General features: G+C 40.1%; 2 protein-coding genes across 7 annotated transcripts in view; one reads left to right on the forward strand and one right to left on the reverse strand.

Annotated features, from left to right (window-relative positions):
• LOC105671641 (peroxisomal leader peptide-processing protease) overlaps positions 1 to 15,023 on the reverse strand; it is a 66,007-nt gene that overhangs the window by 28,198 nt on the left and 22,786 nt on the right. For both annotated transcript variants that reach the window (XR_010888584.1, XM_067349777.1), the window contains one exon: positions 2,393 to 2,454. The gene's annotated coding sequence lies outside the window, so the exon portion shown is untranslated. The remainder of the gene's footprint in view (positions 1 to 2,392; positions 2,455 to 15,023) is intronic.
• ITP (ion transport peptide) overlaps positions 1 to 15,023 on the forward strand; it is a 45,361-nt gene that overhangs the window by 13,364 nt on the left and 16,974 nt on the right. Inside the window, exon 1 of one of the 5 annotated variants that reach the window (XR_001100656.2) lies at positions 4,552 to 5,210. The exons of the other annotated variants lie outside the window; for them this stretch is intronic. The gene's annotated coding sequence lies outside the window, so the exon portion shown is untranslated. Of the gene's footprint in view, positions 1 to 4,551; positions 5,211 to 15,023 lie in introns of those variants that run through there. 5 annotated transcript variants of the gene reach the window in all.

A 15,023-nucleotide genomic window follows, 5' to 3' on the forward strand; every position in this document is an offset into this window, starting at 1 on the left:
AAAATTTCATTATAAAATTTACTTTTAAAATATAAAATTTCTGACAAAGATACATTTAAAAAGCAACAAGTTTTTCTTTCATGTAATATATTTTGAGATTTGCTTGAGAAAATTCCGATAAAATTATTTAAATTAGCTATGACGATTAAATGGTCGGAGTATCAATCAACCGAAAAAGGGAAAAGCCCTTAAGAATCTACAATATTAATTCCACGAAGCGCGAATCCGTTTGCGGCGCGCTTATGAACGCCTCGTTAAGACAATCGCGAAAGCGGCCGACGCAAAACCCGGTCGGGAAAGTGCTCAGCCGAGTTCGAGTCACACGATCTGCATTACGCACTTGGGTGCATAACGAAGCTGTGCAAGCCGCTGCAATCAATGTGCAGTCATATAAATAAGCAAATCATTTTTTTTAGAACATTAATCATTAAAAAAAATAATAATCACAATTCCTGTTTTCAAGAATATATTGATAATAGAAATGAAATTCTTGTTTGCATTTACAATTAAATTCAACATTTTAATTTTCATCGTTAAATATGTTTGCAATTCTCTTTAAATTGCTGTTAGTAAGTAAAATTGAAATTCAATCAAACTCTTGCTCTAAATTCGAGTTCAGATCTGTTGAAAGATCTGGCATAGTGTCAGATAGAAAAGTGCTGCGCATTTGTTTCAAGTATTCCGGTCACGGGGCGGATTCCGGGCCAGACCTGAATGTCTTTCATAAGAGAAACATTCGATTCCCTTATCGCCCTATCTACCGTTCCGCTCGTAGCATAAAACTTGCTCGTTGCGAACCGCCGTCGGCTGTCTTTTTATAGTTCGGTCCGAAAACTCGTTCTCGCACGTCATTTTCCCTTTCAGTTCTACGCTCGTGAATACTTTTATTACGTTCTTTCCGCAACACGCACTTGTCGTCGCGAGTTATCGACCTTAAGCCATAATATATTTATTTCTTATTTATCATATGTATATAGATCGTACATATATCTCTTTCATAAATATCTTATCCTTTATATCTATATAGATTTATCTCTATTAGCGGTATCTCGGGCACGCCTCTAAGCGGACCAGAAATACCTGGATATTATGCGCGGCAATACATAAATCAAGATGCACCTGATATTATGCGCTGGTATGCGCATATCGAACGTGTAAACTGCACATTTGATTTTCCAACAACAAAAAATAAGATTGCGCTGCATTACTAAAATAGTGTCGTTTAAAATTTAGTTTTCTTATTTTCGCAGATGTAAATTCGTTAATTGCCCCCGTATCAGCTTATCCTACCTTTCTATGCGCCAATTAGGAATTGGATACGTAAGAATAATCAACTTCGTTACACAACCGTGTTTACGTAATGCGTATAATCGTTGATAATTTGCCATGAATACTAATGTCTTTTTACACATTAGCATGATTATTAACTTGTATTCACCAATGATTGATGGTTTATTTACGGGTTGTGTCCCGTTGCGAGACAATCGCAAAGACGATACGAGTTGATTACAGAAATGATTATAGTAGATGCAATGTCTTAATTAGACGAACACGCAAAAGGATAGGATTCTTCTCGTCTTTGGAATTTTTTTCTCGCCTTAGGCTGGGTGGAGGGGAGCAGAAAAAAATGGCGGACATAGTGTCGCTGTGCATGACATTCTTAATAAGGCTACAGCTATGGCACGTGTATCCGCACAAGCAGCGTCACACAGCTTGGTTGATGCAACCGCTGAGTGAGTTTGCACGAAGCGTAGCGGTTCCAAATCTCACGGTCGCCTAAATTTTTCGTTTACGCTTCGCAGAAATACGATCGCAGACAGCTGCCTTTCTACTATTCGCCTGCGTTGAATTTTTACCTGGCGCTAAAGTTGCGTCAGATATCGCGAGAGTGAAAGTATAACATTGAGTGTGACTATATATATAAAATTAGGATCTGAATTTGGGTTACTTGAAAATTGCCAAATTGTGGTTTAAAATTTATAAAATAGGTTTCAGAAATATAAAATTCTATTACAAGTAATTTTATAAAACTTTAGACGTAAAAAAATATGGTAGTATTTAAATAATGTACTTTAATATTTTCACGTTTTCTAACAATTTTTTCTAAAAACTGAGTATTACAAAAAATAAAAAAAATGAACCTACAGTGCGAGCAAGTATGCCACGTGCGTCCTAAATTGGCGGAAGAAATCTACAAATTCAAACGCTTAAATGGCAGACGATTAAATTGATAAATTCATGGACTTGTAATATAGTAACGCGTTTATTTATATCTCAATTGGTCGTTGCGACACTTGTGTGATTAAGGAATCAGTTATCATATTGAAATACGTAATACGTCAAAGTAACAATGTCGATAAAATGATTATGCAATAATTAAAAAAGGACTTACCGAAATCTCTGGGAAATCCGAGTAAAGCGTGGATCCACTGCGAATGATCTCTCTTTCTCTTTCTGCAAATAAAATATAAAATTCTCATTTAAAACAATCTATGAAAAAAAAATTTCTTATTTTCTTAGTAATGTATTTTTAGATGGTTTTTCTGTTTTGCAGAATCAATATATTTTCTTATTATTATCGTCAAATTATGTTAAATTATGACGTGATCAAAAGATAAATAAAAAAAACAATAAGGCAGCATCTTCACAGCTTGTGTAGCATCTACGATAAAAGATTATTAAATGTAAATTCGACGCAAAAAATATTAAATAGTGATTGATGATAAATTTTTATGTTAAAAATCGAATTATTTCTTTCCAGATTGACTTTTTTTTCATTTTATCGGGTAGGTTCAACTTTCCAGTGGAGAAATTTCCACATTTTCCGCGTTATGTTACACTACGTTTGTAAGTTTATCGCGAATTATTTTTCCGCGAAAGTCATTCTTCACACGATATGATCGGAGTATTACGCTGTTGCATAATAAAATTTCTTCAATGTTGAATTGTAGTGCGATTTTTATTACAATCACAGATACGATCCACAGACTGATTATTTAAATGTACACATTAATATATATTTCATCGTTTTTTAATCGCTTATTTGTAACAGTCACAATCAGTCATCGAGATAAACTTGAGAGATAAATAATATACTTTCGTATAATAAAGTTAAAAAAATTACAGAAGAAAATGGAATGTATCGCATGCTATTTTTTGTATTCGAAATTATATACTTCGAAAATATCAAAAACGATCAATAAATTGAAGTTTCTTAAAAATATAGAATAAAGTTTCACAAATTTTGCAAGAAGTTGTACAAGAAATTCTAAATTAGTGCGGGATTTACGTGATGAATGTTGCACAGCTTATCGACAAAATTGAATGCATCTTACATACGTGAGTCATGTAGATCACGATGATAAGAGACCATGACAAGCAACATTCTTCACAATTTATTTTGTGAATCGTGAATAATCACATATAAACAGTCATATCCGGAATTTTTTACAGCATTGTTGGCCTTGACACATACAATTAATTTCAACGAAACAGCATTTGTTCTTATAACAAGTTATTAATTATGTTGCACAACAAAATTACTTTAATTCTCAGTTTTAAACATCGATTGGCAGAATTTTTGCAATATTTTTGCGCTGAGTTTAAGTTGTCATATTTCATATTAGAAAATGTGGCAATTAACATTTCAGCGTGTGCAATTAATATTTTGCTATATTTCGCTTATATTTTTTGAGATTGCATCTTGACACAAGAGAAACTCGCGTGAAAAATGAAACATTGTGTATGATAACATTGATAATGTTAGCGACGGATATATCAATTCTAGAAACGTCGGAAGGTAGAAAGATTGTCGAATTTATGATCCGGAAGAAAATAATCGCGCTTCCAAGGCACGCTCTCATCTACTTGTCCACTCTACTCTCTCGTTACTACAGCTACAGTTTACTATCTGCGCTCGCGTAACCGCGTTCTCTAGCGCGCTGCGGCGTGCGGAGGCCCGCGCTCGTTCCGGGAGTTCCCGGTCCCCGACCCATGTTGAGAGCCGCCGCGATTCGGTCCCTCTCGTTCCCTCTCACTCCTGTTCCGTCCCTCTCGATCTCCTCGCCGTCGTTTCTCTCTGTCACTGTCTGTGCGGAACGCTAAGCGGCTCCGTGGAAAAGAAAGAATGAAAGCCAATAGAATCAACGAGGACGCGGTGATACGCAGTGATAGGGAGAGGAGAAAGGATACACGCGAAAGAGAAGAAAGGCGAGAAAAAGAGCGAGGGGAGAGAAGAAGCGCGTGTGTATACGAGAGTCCGAATGGCAGGAGAGAAAGAGAGACACAAGTACGTGTACGCGTGCAAAACAGATGAGAGGGCGAAGGAGGAACGACAATCGGGAATAACACGCGGGGGGTCTCGGCTCTCTCTCGAAGGGAGGAAGGGTGCGCGCAGGAACGAGAGAGCGAAGGAGCAGCAACGGTGGCGGAGGAGGAGGACGGTACGGAGCTGCAGGGGGGTCCGAGAAGAGGACGGTAGGGGAACCGGGGGGCCAGGCGAGTCGCGGGATCCCATTGGTTCGTGGCCGGGCCATAGTGTAAGCTGCTGCAGTCCGCGCTAGTTAATGTTAGCTCGAGCCTCCGTGAGGGACGACGACGCATCTCTCGCCCGCCGTCGCCGCCACCGCCGCCGCCGCCGCCGCCGCCGCCGCTACTACTACTATATACACGCACGCCTTTATATAGCGCCGCAGTATCGCGTACCGCGTGAGAGCCGCACGGCACGTTCACGTATACGGACAACTGTGTGTACAGAGAGGGAGAGAGAGAAGCTGTCAACCCGCGCAACGCACGTTGATAAAACGCGTCGCCGGCTGCCGCATCGTAGAGAAGGATCGCGATCCTCTGATTTTCCGCAAACGTATATACACACGCGCGCGTTCGATCTCGATCCACCGAGACCAAGCGATAATCGCGTACAACGACTCGAGCGAATAGTTCCGCATTCGTCGGTCCAGTGTCCACGCCGTTCAGTCTTTTGTCGGAGTCGCGTATCGCTCGTAGGATCGTAAGATCGTAGGATCGAGTGACAGTGAGCGAAGGGAAGACGAGAATCTGCAATTCGTCCGGCCCGTGAAGGAAGGAGGAAGAAGAGTATAAGAGATAACTCGGCAGAGAGAAAGAGAGCCTAGTTTCCTTGGACACATCGGCGAGAGGTGTGCTGAGATCCAGAGATAAAGTCAGGACCGAGTGCGAAAGCAAATAACAAAGTAAGTCCCGTTGCATTTACTCGTTAAAAGTCCATCGCGATGCGGGACGAAATTCGAGAAACGTCTCGATGTTACACGCGTTGTCCGCGTTACGATCTTATCGGCGATACCCGACATAATGTTACACATAGTTTGTAAGCTTCATTTTTGACGATGTGTAGCATAAGGATATGTACGCAAACATACGCGGGATTGCAATACGAGGGCGAACACGAATACACATTGCAACGCGAGAGCGCATACCATAAATTTCAATTGTACACTATTCCATTAGACTGCGTTTATGAACTCGACGGATAGATTTAATCGCGTATTGAATGTGAAATGACAAAACTAATATTCTGAGGATAACGCAGAATTTTGTCATTTCTGAATTTTTTATCTAAATTTCGAGGTTGAATTGGCAAATTGGTTAATGAGTCAAGAATCGAGAGATTGATTTCGAATATAATCTTGATAGCGAAAGGTAGTGTGTCCTTAATATACTGTAAAAGAAAGGACAATATAATAAAACGATGAGAAAGATTTGGCGCGTTTACATTCTCTCGTGATCTAACCGAGAGCCGAGGACAGTAGAAGCAAACAGGTGGTCGAATAGATGACGACCGGCGGCGGCTCGTACGATGCACCGTTTATTATAATTTTAATTCATTAATCGATACATAACTAAAAAACTGATTTTTACTTATCGCGAAAATAAAAATTACCTTTAATTGATCTCTTAATTTCAACATATGGTCTAGTCTGATTTTCAACAAATTTATTCTAATATTCTAGTATTTCGAATTTAAATTAATTATAAACTAAACTGTAGAAATTTAATTATGATACTCTAAATTCTTTTTCGAACGATATCAAGAAACCTGACGAGTTTTGCAAATATACGATATGTGTTGTTCTCGAGAAAATGAGAATATTCTTACAACGTTTTAATAGAGGAAAAATCATCTTGCCTCATGACACACGCATTGCTTTCACTTAAAATAGCAAGCACGTAATTTGAAGTGTTAAAGAGCGCGGTTAACCCTTCGTGCACTTGACCTTTATGCACTTGTACGTCGTTCGAGCGTGTTCAAAAAGTAGCGAATGGTATCCTTGGTTTATTCCTATTTAGTATATGGTCTTACTTTTCAAGGTATCATTCATAATCTATTGATATTAACAATGTTATTAAAATATTCATTGTTTTGTTTTTTCTTTTTCTATTAATAAAGAGTAAGGTGAGTTTAATGACTCTTTTAAGATTATTAAACCTCATTTTTCTCAGAGAATACTGATAGTGGTTTCATGTTAGCTCTACGTTAAGCTGTAGGATAAAGAAGCGGCATTATCTCGCAAGATATAGCATTTATAGAACATTTTGCGCTTCAGAACTTTGATAATTACATCGTTGTAAATTAAAAGTAATTGATAATTTTTTTATTTTACTTTTTATTACTCTTAAATCTAATTTGAATATAAATAGATATGTGCGTTCAGTATTCGCAGCTGAAGAATAAACAAGCACAGTTTTTAAATTCAGAAAAAGAAAGAAAAAGAGAGAAACGCATATCTAAAAAGTAAATAAACACGGTTTCTAAATGCGAAGAGACACCAGTTAATTAATTCCGCTAATGTTTCCTCTAGGCGGTCAATATTTATATTTGAATGCAAACAGTTTCTTTCTCCTTTCCTCCGTCTTGCTTAAAAGGAAAGGCAGAAAAAGGCGAGAGCAGCACACGGTGTGCTAGGTGACCGACCATGGACCGGGGCTAAGACACGTCGAGCACCACGACGCACGCACGGCGGCCTCCTTGCTCGTTTTCAGTCACCCATTCTCCTTGTCCTTCTATCGCGGCCCACGCGTTTCTCACCGCCGCGCCGCGCCGAGACGGGACGAGCGCTTTTTCTGCATCCGCGGCGGATCGATCGTCGTGGGTCCCCGGCGGGTCCCCGCGATTAAAATCGGGACCGACCGCTGAGCCGCCCACCCACGCTTCTCTCGGTTCCGAGAGAGTATCTCTCCCTCACTACCGTCGTAAAAATAAGAAAAGAATAAGACAATCGAAGCGCGCGAACGCCGTGGGAAATTTTAGAATCGCCTCGGGCCTTGTTGCGTCACGATAAGAGCCGCTCGCACTCGCGATCGACGCTGCCTGCGTGGGATCGCCAATTCCTATGGTATCGTTTACATATGTATGCGAACGAATAAAAGGAAATGAGAGCTGTTTATTTTGAGAGCAGGATACAATAACGTTCAGTTAAGAATAAGATAGGGGCAATTGAGAATAAAATTAATCACAAGTGAATTAAATTAATGACTGGATTGTGAAAAAGTGCAGATTTGAATAGACGAATAATGAGAACTTTTCAATGAAATAAATCGCATTATTTTGGAACAGTAGAATTATTTGAATTAAAATAAAAGTACGCTATTTTTGGATAATCAAATCATATCAGAATTAGCTTATGTTATTTTTAAAATTATACTATTTTCGAAAATGTGATTGTTTCCATTGTTGTACTAATTTTTATATATTATAAAATTTATAACATTTTTTATAGAATCGACGATTTTTTCAGTATTTCGCTATTTTTGCTTATTCTTTAAATTTACGCGACATGAGTTAAAAAATCACACAGATCGTTGTTTTTGTGAAATATGAGAATTCGCACGATCAAAACGCATTCGATAGATACGGCTGCATTCAGCCAAAGCTTGTACCAAGAAAGAAAGGCAGGAAGCGGAGAGCGTCCGAAGAGGCTGAGGAAGAAGGCAAGGCGAAACGGTGAAAGGGAAGGGTATGGGTTGCGAGATCTATCTTTAGAGTTCATTCAGAGAATCTTTTGCTCGCACACAACCGGACACAAGGGCCAAACGTGAGTCGGCTCACGCCTCGCATTCGCACACATGTGTGTATACACGGTGTAAGTTTGTGTGTGTGTTTGTACAAGCGTGTTCTTGCCCCTATAGCTAGCGCTCGTTAAACTCGGCCTAAATGCAGCGGCGACGTGGCGCTTTAACAGGTGTGGCGAATTCGCGTTCTCAGGCAGACCACCTTCATCCGACACGATAGTTTATAAAGATTACAATAGAGATCGGATCTTCATTTTTAACTTATCAAATTTGATTAATTGCTGCTTATAAATAGTACAAAAATAATTTCATGTGATAAAATTTGCAAAAATTAGTCTGTAAATAAAATTCAAAAGAAATTAATTTGCGCGCTTAATTTGAAATCTAATACGCGGAAAATTTTACATCCACTCTGAAGCGCTAACTCTCTGGAAATTTTTACATTTTTAAATCATGACTAAGTTTAATTCACTAAGTATAGCTATCCATTTATTTTTTAATAAATGTTACTTTTCATATTTATATAAGTACACGTAAGCATCGTTGATTAGTTGAAGAAAACAGAAATCGATTTTCGATGAACGTCTGCGTATTGCAGCTAGCATTCTACGATCCCGGACCTCACATACAGTAATCTCGCGATCCACTCTCCGCGACGCGCATAAATCTCGTTAAAGAGAGAAGAGAAGGGGAGAGAGAGAGAGGATAGGACACCTGTGGCATGCTTTTCATCAAAGTCGCTCATCGACCCTACGTTCTCTCGCTACAGTGTTGTAGCGGCAACTACGGAGTTTTTTTCGTGTTTTGAATGGAAGAGCACCTGTTTTCCAAACAGCTTTAAGGAAATAAAAATAGAAATTCTAGTTATTTCGGAACAAGAGAGTAATATTATTATTTCGGGAATGAATCGGTTAAAAAAAAACGACAAAAAAGAACCGACTAATGTTCAAGCGGAAGTACTATTATAGATTTTAAACGTACACTTCTAAACATTTGCCGGCCTAAAAGAAATCGAGTAGGCGACTGTTTTATGGCTTCGTAATTTTCATTGTTAAAATACTAGAATCGGTAGCAAAATTATTTTATAAGTTAATAATTTTAAATTCTTACGAATTAATCATTTTTATCGCATATCCAGTCGGGTGGCTGTATTACGATAAGATATATCGCAGCCTCATAAATATATGTATCTAACCTCTCGTAATTCAGCATTCAAGAACGTGTGTCTGCGAGCGAGGCACGAACGAGCCCATGGACGATACTGTAAATATCCGCGAGCGTATATGAAGCGCGGCGGATAGTTTTATGATCGATCAAGTCGATGCGCGCGAACGCGGTCAGAGAGAGAGAGAAAGAGAGGTTTCATAATTTCCGCGGCCGGAGGCCACTTGCCGCTTCATCGAACGCTGACATTTCTTCAGGGAGATCCGCAAATATCGCGGCGTCCTTTACTTACGCATCGGTTCGCGACTCGCGAGCCGCCTGCTATTTAAAGAGAACGGAATGCATTTACCGCGGCCGCGCCACTTTGCAGTTTGCTTTGCGACTTGAGCGAGAATTGCATTTACGGCCGCGCAATACTGGCCACTCGAGGGGAGATTCTCGGTAAGGAGCCGCTCGTCGAAATGTTTAGGCATCGAGGACGTCTCGGCGCGCGGCGTGTTATTGACCCCCGTGTGAAAATCGCCGCGAAACATAATCGAGATACGCGAGCTGCGGGTTATCGCTTCCGATAGATTAGATGAAGCATAATCATTGGAATCACGTATCACGTATAAAATGTACGAAATATATAGATGGCGAATTGTTCTATTAAAATTTTCAATAGCGACTACACTTTATGTGTAAAGTGCAATTTGATATAATTTTTACGTTAAAATAAAAAAGTTTAATATAATCGCAATCCGTGAATTAATAATCTAAGATAAAATAAAAGTAATTAAATAATCATAAAGTAAAACATCATAAATTTGTCACAAGTCAATAATATATGCCGATCTGAAATGAATACTTTATCGATTTGTATTGTCCGAACTGCAAGAAATCGATTTCGCTGAACTTATCAATTTTCGCACCGCTTAGACACTTTTAGTTAGAATCGCTCGACACTTGCGCAGTCGGTGTAACTATTTTTAGATTCTACTACGACCATTAATGGTCATTGAGCAGCATCGTACGTAAGCTTGCATTTCGAAAACAGGAAACTAGACCTATTACGGTAATACAGCCCTGTCGTCCGCTCGATACATCTCGCGTGTTTCGTTACGATTAATTATTTATCCCATCTTTCGCGATGATTTATGGTTTTGAGCTTCCTCGGGGAATCTCGATATCACGCCGCCACTTGACCGGGCGTAAATTATGTATCGTGGAAGACCATCGAGAACACGCGTGATCTCACGTCCGTCCTCTACGCGCGAGCGAGTTCGATCGCTTTTATCCTCCGCTCGGATTACTCTCGCGGTCAGTCTATTCTCGGATCCCAAACAATTCGCATCTTACATAAAATAAAAACACGATTCAGATAAACACCGAGAGATAAAGATTGCCTTATATTCACGGGAGATTTCGATATCTTCTTCGTTATCCAGAGACATGGTACGCGTATATGCGTCAGTGACGAGTCGATGCTCGAAATCGAACGGAGGCCTCGACCAGCTGGCCTCCGGTCGATGGCAAAAAGCGCAGAAAGGAGCGGACAAAAAGAGAGAAATCGACCTCTCCTCTTAAGCATGTCAAACAACTCTGACACTTGACGGTTTTTCTAGCCTCTCGCAATCGTCTTGCATTCATTCAAAACATCTTCGCATAAATTCACATATCAGCATAGAGATAATTAATTGTAGAAGAATCGTTGCTATTCCTTTTACAATCATCAATCGTAAAAAAAAATATCTTAGCACATCAATGAGCAGCATTTTGTTATAAATAGGTCGACAATTGCATTTTAATTCTAATTTTCTTCGAATTGTATCAGTACTACAAACCTTTTGAGCACTAAAAACCCTCATACAAAATTATTTCGATGAGAACTAGGTGTGTGTACTGATCTTCCGATTATCCGAAATGCGTACACACGTCACGAGTGATATCTTTCTTCACAATAGAAAAAATTTTTTGTGATTAAGTTTAATATGGAATATACGCGGGATTTAAATCGCAGGGATCGAGCAAGAAATCGGAGCGAAAGGGGTGGAGATACTCCCTTTGGGGAGAAACCGAATCGCGTACGTCGTCGCGAGCGAAGCGAGTCGAGCGCGAGCGCGCGAGAGATCCGGTACCGCGAGCGGCGGTACGAAGCGAGAGGAGGCGAAAGACGGAGAAAGGCTACGGTTTCTCGTAATGCGAACCGTAGGACGCCAAGCTGTCTGCCGGGACACCGGTATACCCCACTACTTCGTCCGCCGCCGTCGCGAAGTAGTAGTGGTGATGCCGGTGCGGACACGGTCCCTCTCGCGCGGAGGGGACCGTCCCGTGCGTTTCTCTCACTATCAATTGGATCGTCCTATTGCGATCGAGACGCTGCTTTGTGGACCAATAATTTTGTCTCAAATTAATAAATAATAAATATATATACAATACATGTATAAAATTTTGAGAAACTTGAAATGTAAAAAAAGCATTGTAACATTTCGTGCTGAGTAGTTAAGCTTTTTATGAACTAAATCACTGAACCGTTTACTAAAAAGGTAAAATTCAAAGAATTGTTAATCGATTAATTGTTAGTTTGTTTTACTTTGATAGTTAAATATTTTTTATTATAGTCTTTATCAGAGTTGAATAAAAGAATAAAATTTGCTTAGAAACTTCTTGTGTCATGAGATTTTTACTTTGTCGAGATAGTAACTTCTCGCGCGAGCCAATTTTCTCACGGATATTTCTTCGCGTTTCTTCTCAGCAATGCATCAACAATGTTTTTCCTTTCTAGTTACCGAATGAAGATGTCATTAACGTAACCGCAAAGTATTCTAATTTAGCTTCTTTTCCGCGAGTCATCATCTATTACGAGGATCATCTGTAGTAAATTATAGCCATCTAGGAAACGGCTGCTTACCGGAGGAACCGCTCGCCGGTCCAAGTTTCTAAGTAAGAGAATGTCCTTCCATCCCTCTCGATGCCGCGATGGCAATGCAACATTTCAGCGTGTGTACGTACATACGCGCGCGACGAGTGCAGTGAGAAGAAGTTGGTACGGCAGAGACGCGACTAACAGAGCCGGTTCTGCCCTATATACGCGAGATAGTATGTGCATTCTTTCGCTGCCGCGATGACGATGATCCACCAAACAAATCGGCTACTTTATAAAATATTATTCAAAAATTTTCAATTAGAAAATAAAAACATAATGCTCGATCATTGATAATTTTGTAAATAAAGTCTTTTCTAAAAGTTACTTCTTTGTCGGATTGACAGCATATTTCAGATAATTTAAAGCCACGGTATCGCGTCAGCTTATTATTATTTCATCACGCGACGTGCTCATAATAATTCGGATATCGAAAAATGCGGCATAAAATATCGCTACTGATAAGAGCGCGATTGCTCGCAAATTCCAACGCAACGGGGTTAACGCTTCTCTCGAGGCTGAAGCGCGCTGCTTAGACACACTCTCGGGACCGTGTAAATAAATCGCGCGGATTCCTCGGTCCTTCTCTTCTCCATCGCATTCATGCCGCGTGCACGACGCGCAGAAAGACAGAAGGCTCTCTGTTGCTAATGCACACGGTGCATGCTCGATCTAGAACCCGCGCGAGTCCGAAGTAATCTCGCCTTGGAGGCTATTCAAGTACAGGGTGACGGGCGTAAAAGAGTGGCTCAACTTTGCCAATAAGAATTTCATTAGACGAGAAGCAGTATATTATGTTTGGCGAGTTACTTTACTATTTTATTACTGTTGAACAATATTTATCACTTTAAAGATTGCATGATTTATTATTAGTCATTAACGTCATTTCATTTCTTTTGTATTAGACTTCCGATAGTTTCGATATTGTTGTAATTATTTAAATTAGATTTAAAGGTTGTCACCAAATTAGATTTTGTGTGCCGCTGAGTGGTCGCATTACAAGGTTCATTGCACTTGGTAGTGCGCAAGGATCGAAAAGAGATAGGATGACACAGATGATATTTCGTCAAGTACCTTTCTAATTGCACACCGCTGCGCAACGTGGTCGACCGCTACAATATATGCATTTTGGCTGGCGTTTCGCTTCTTTTGCGCCGCCGCCTCTTCTCGACGAAGGCTGCGGCGAAGAGAGGTTCGTTGCACCCGTTCGCGCTGCCACAAGAGGCGGCATGCACACAACGCGCCGTTTTGTGCGCGTCTCGCGAAATCAGCCTCTCTGCGTCGCAATTAGATAAGTCATTTTAGAAAGAGAATAGCATCAATAAATTCTTATTTTTCGGAAAACACGTAAAATACTTGAAAATTATATAAAAAACGTTTCATCAAAAAAATCCCACGCGATGTATTTGCAGCAACGAAAAAAGGCATTAAAAATGCTATTTTATCTCTCGCATGTTAGATATACATTTTCTCGAGAAACTTCATTACTTTTCTGAAGAATTTTTCTTCGCTTTATTCGTCGCGATTTAATTTCACGGATTTCGCGAATTTCCGACGGACGAGCGGAAAATTCCGCAAAGGATAATGAAGATCTAAGCAAGGATGCGAATGCGAATGCCCGGTCGCTGATGACGGGTGTAGTATATAGCGATCGGTGGACCTACAATAGCGCAGTTACGCACACGCGCAGAGGCCGCGGCACACCTGTTGAGCATTCCTTCACGAATGCACGCACGCGTGTGAGTCCACCGCCGCGGCTACGTGCGTCACATACGTCGCACTCGTGTACGTACGCACGCGGCCCACAGGTGTGCTCATTAATTCCATTACATTGCCTGGTGGTGCGAGCGATTCAAGCGCAGCGAGACCGAGAACGGAGGTCCGCGTCGATCATGCGCGGAAAAAATGAAAACGAAGGATAGAATCGGAGATCGATACCGGTCGATAAGCGTATGCACTGGGGCGCGAAGGTTTATATCTCTTACCTTCATAAAGGCACGATGAAATATTACATATAACATAGCGACATTTTCAAAGAGGAAAAAGTCGCAAGAGAGTTGAAAAAATTCTTAAAAATAAAAAAAAAGTTACGCCAAAAAAGACGAAAATTTCTTCATTAAATTTAGATTTGGATTACGTATAATAAATCTCATATTAACTGTGATATTATATATTTGAAAGTATTGCAAAAAAGAAATCGCTTACACACAAGATTCATTCGTAGATTAACGTTAATTGCTAAACAAACTTGTGGCGCGATAGAACAAACAATCCGTATGCAGAAAAAGTGATAAACCGTAAAAACGCGGAGACATGACGTCGCATGACATCGCATGGGTTAGCGTAGCGCGACAAAAAAAACAGCGCTCTTTGATTTTGCTTCGTGAGTTATGGCCGTGATGTCCGCGCGGTTAGTAATTAATTAAGATATCGGCGGCAGATAAAAGCCATTTGAATTGATAATATCGCCACACGCTCGGGGTCCAGTTGTATTCCAGCCGCTGCGACGACGAGATATATGGTTATTGAGCTGACACATGATCGACGTTTACTGGACACCTATTACACGCGAGCACGAATGTATTTCACGGTACGAGCTTTGTACAGCATCTTTACGATCGGCTGCTGATTGCCGGTTTGACACAAATCTTACAACGGACTTAATTGGTGTAGAAAATAAGAGACAAGAGTTCGGTGTAGAAAAAATTCAAGTTGTTAGATTTTTATATCCAAGAAAAACCTTCAACTTGTTGTCTTAATTGTTGTGTTTTAATGTTTGTTAAGAAACAAGAATTGTTGCGAAGAAAAAGAGTAATTAAGGTGAAAAGTGATATTATCCAATATAAATTTTAAGTCGTCAGCCTATTCGGTGTTTGTACTACTTGTTTACTACTACTCCTTGTGTATACGA

The sequence above is a fragment of the Linepithema humile genome, chromosome 2 (genome assembly GCF_040581485.1).
Source record: "Linepithema humile isolate Giens D197 chromosome 2, Lhum_UNIL_v1.0, whole genome shotgun sequence".
In the NCBI taxonomy this organism is placed as follows: Eukaryota; Metazoa; Arthropoda; class Insecta; order Hymenoptera; family Formicidae; genus Linepithema; species Linepithema humile.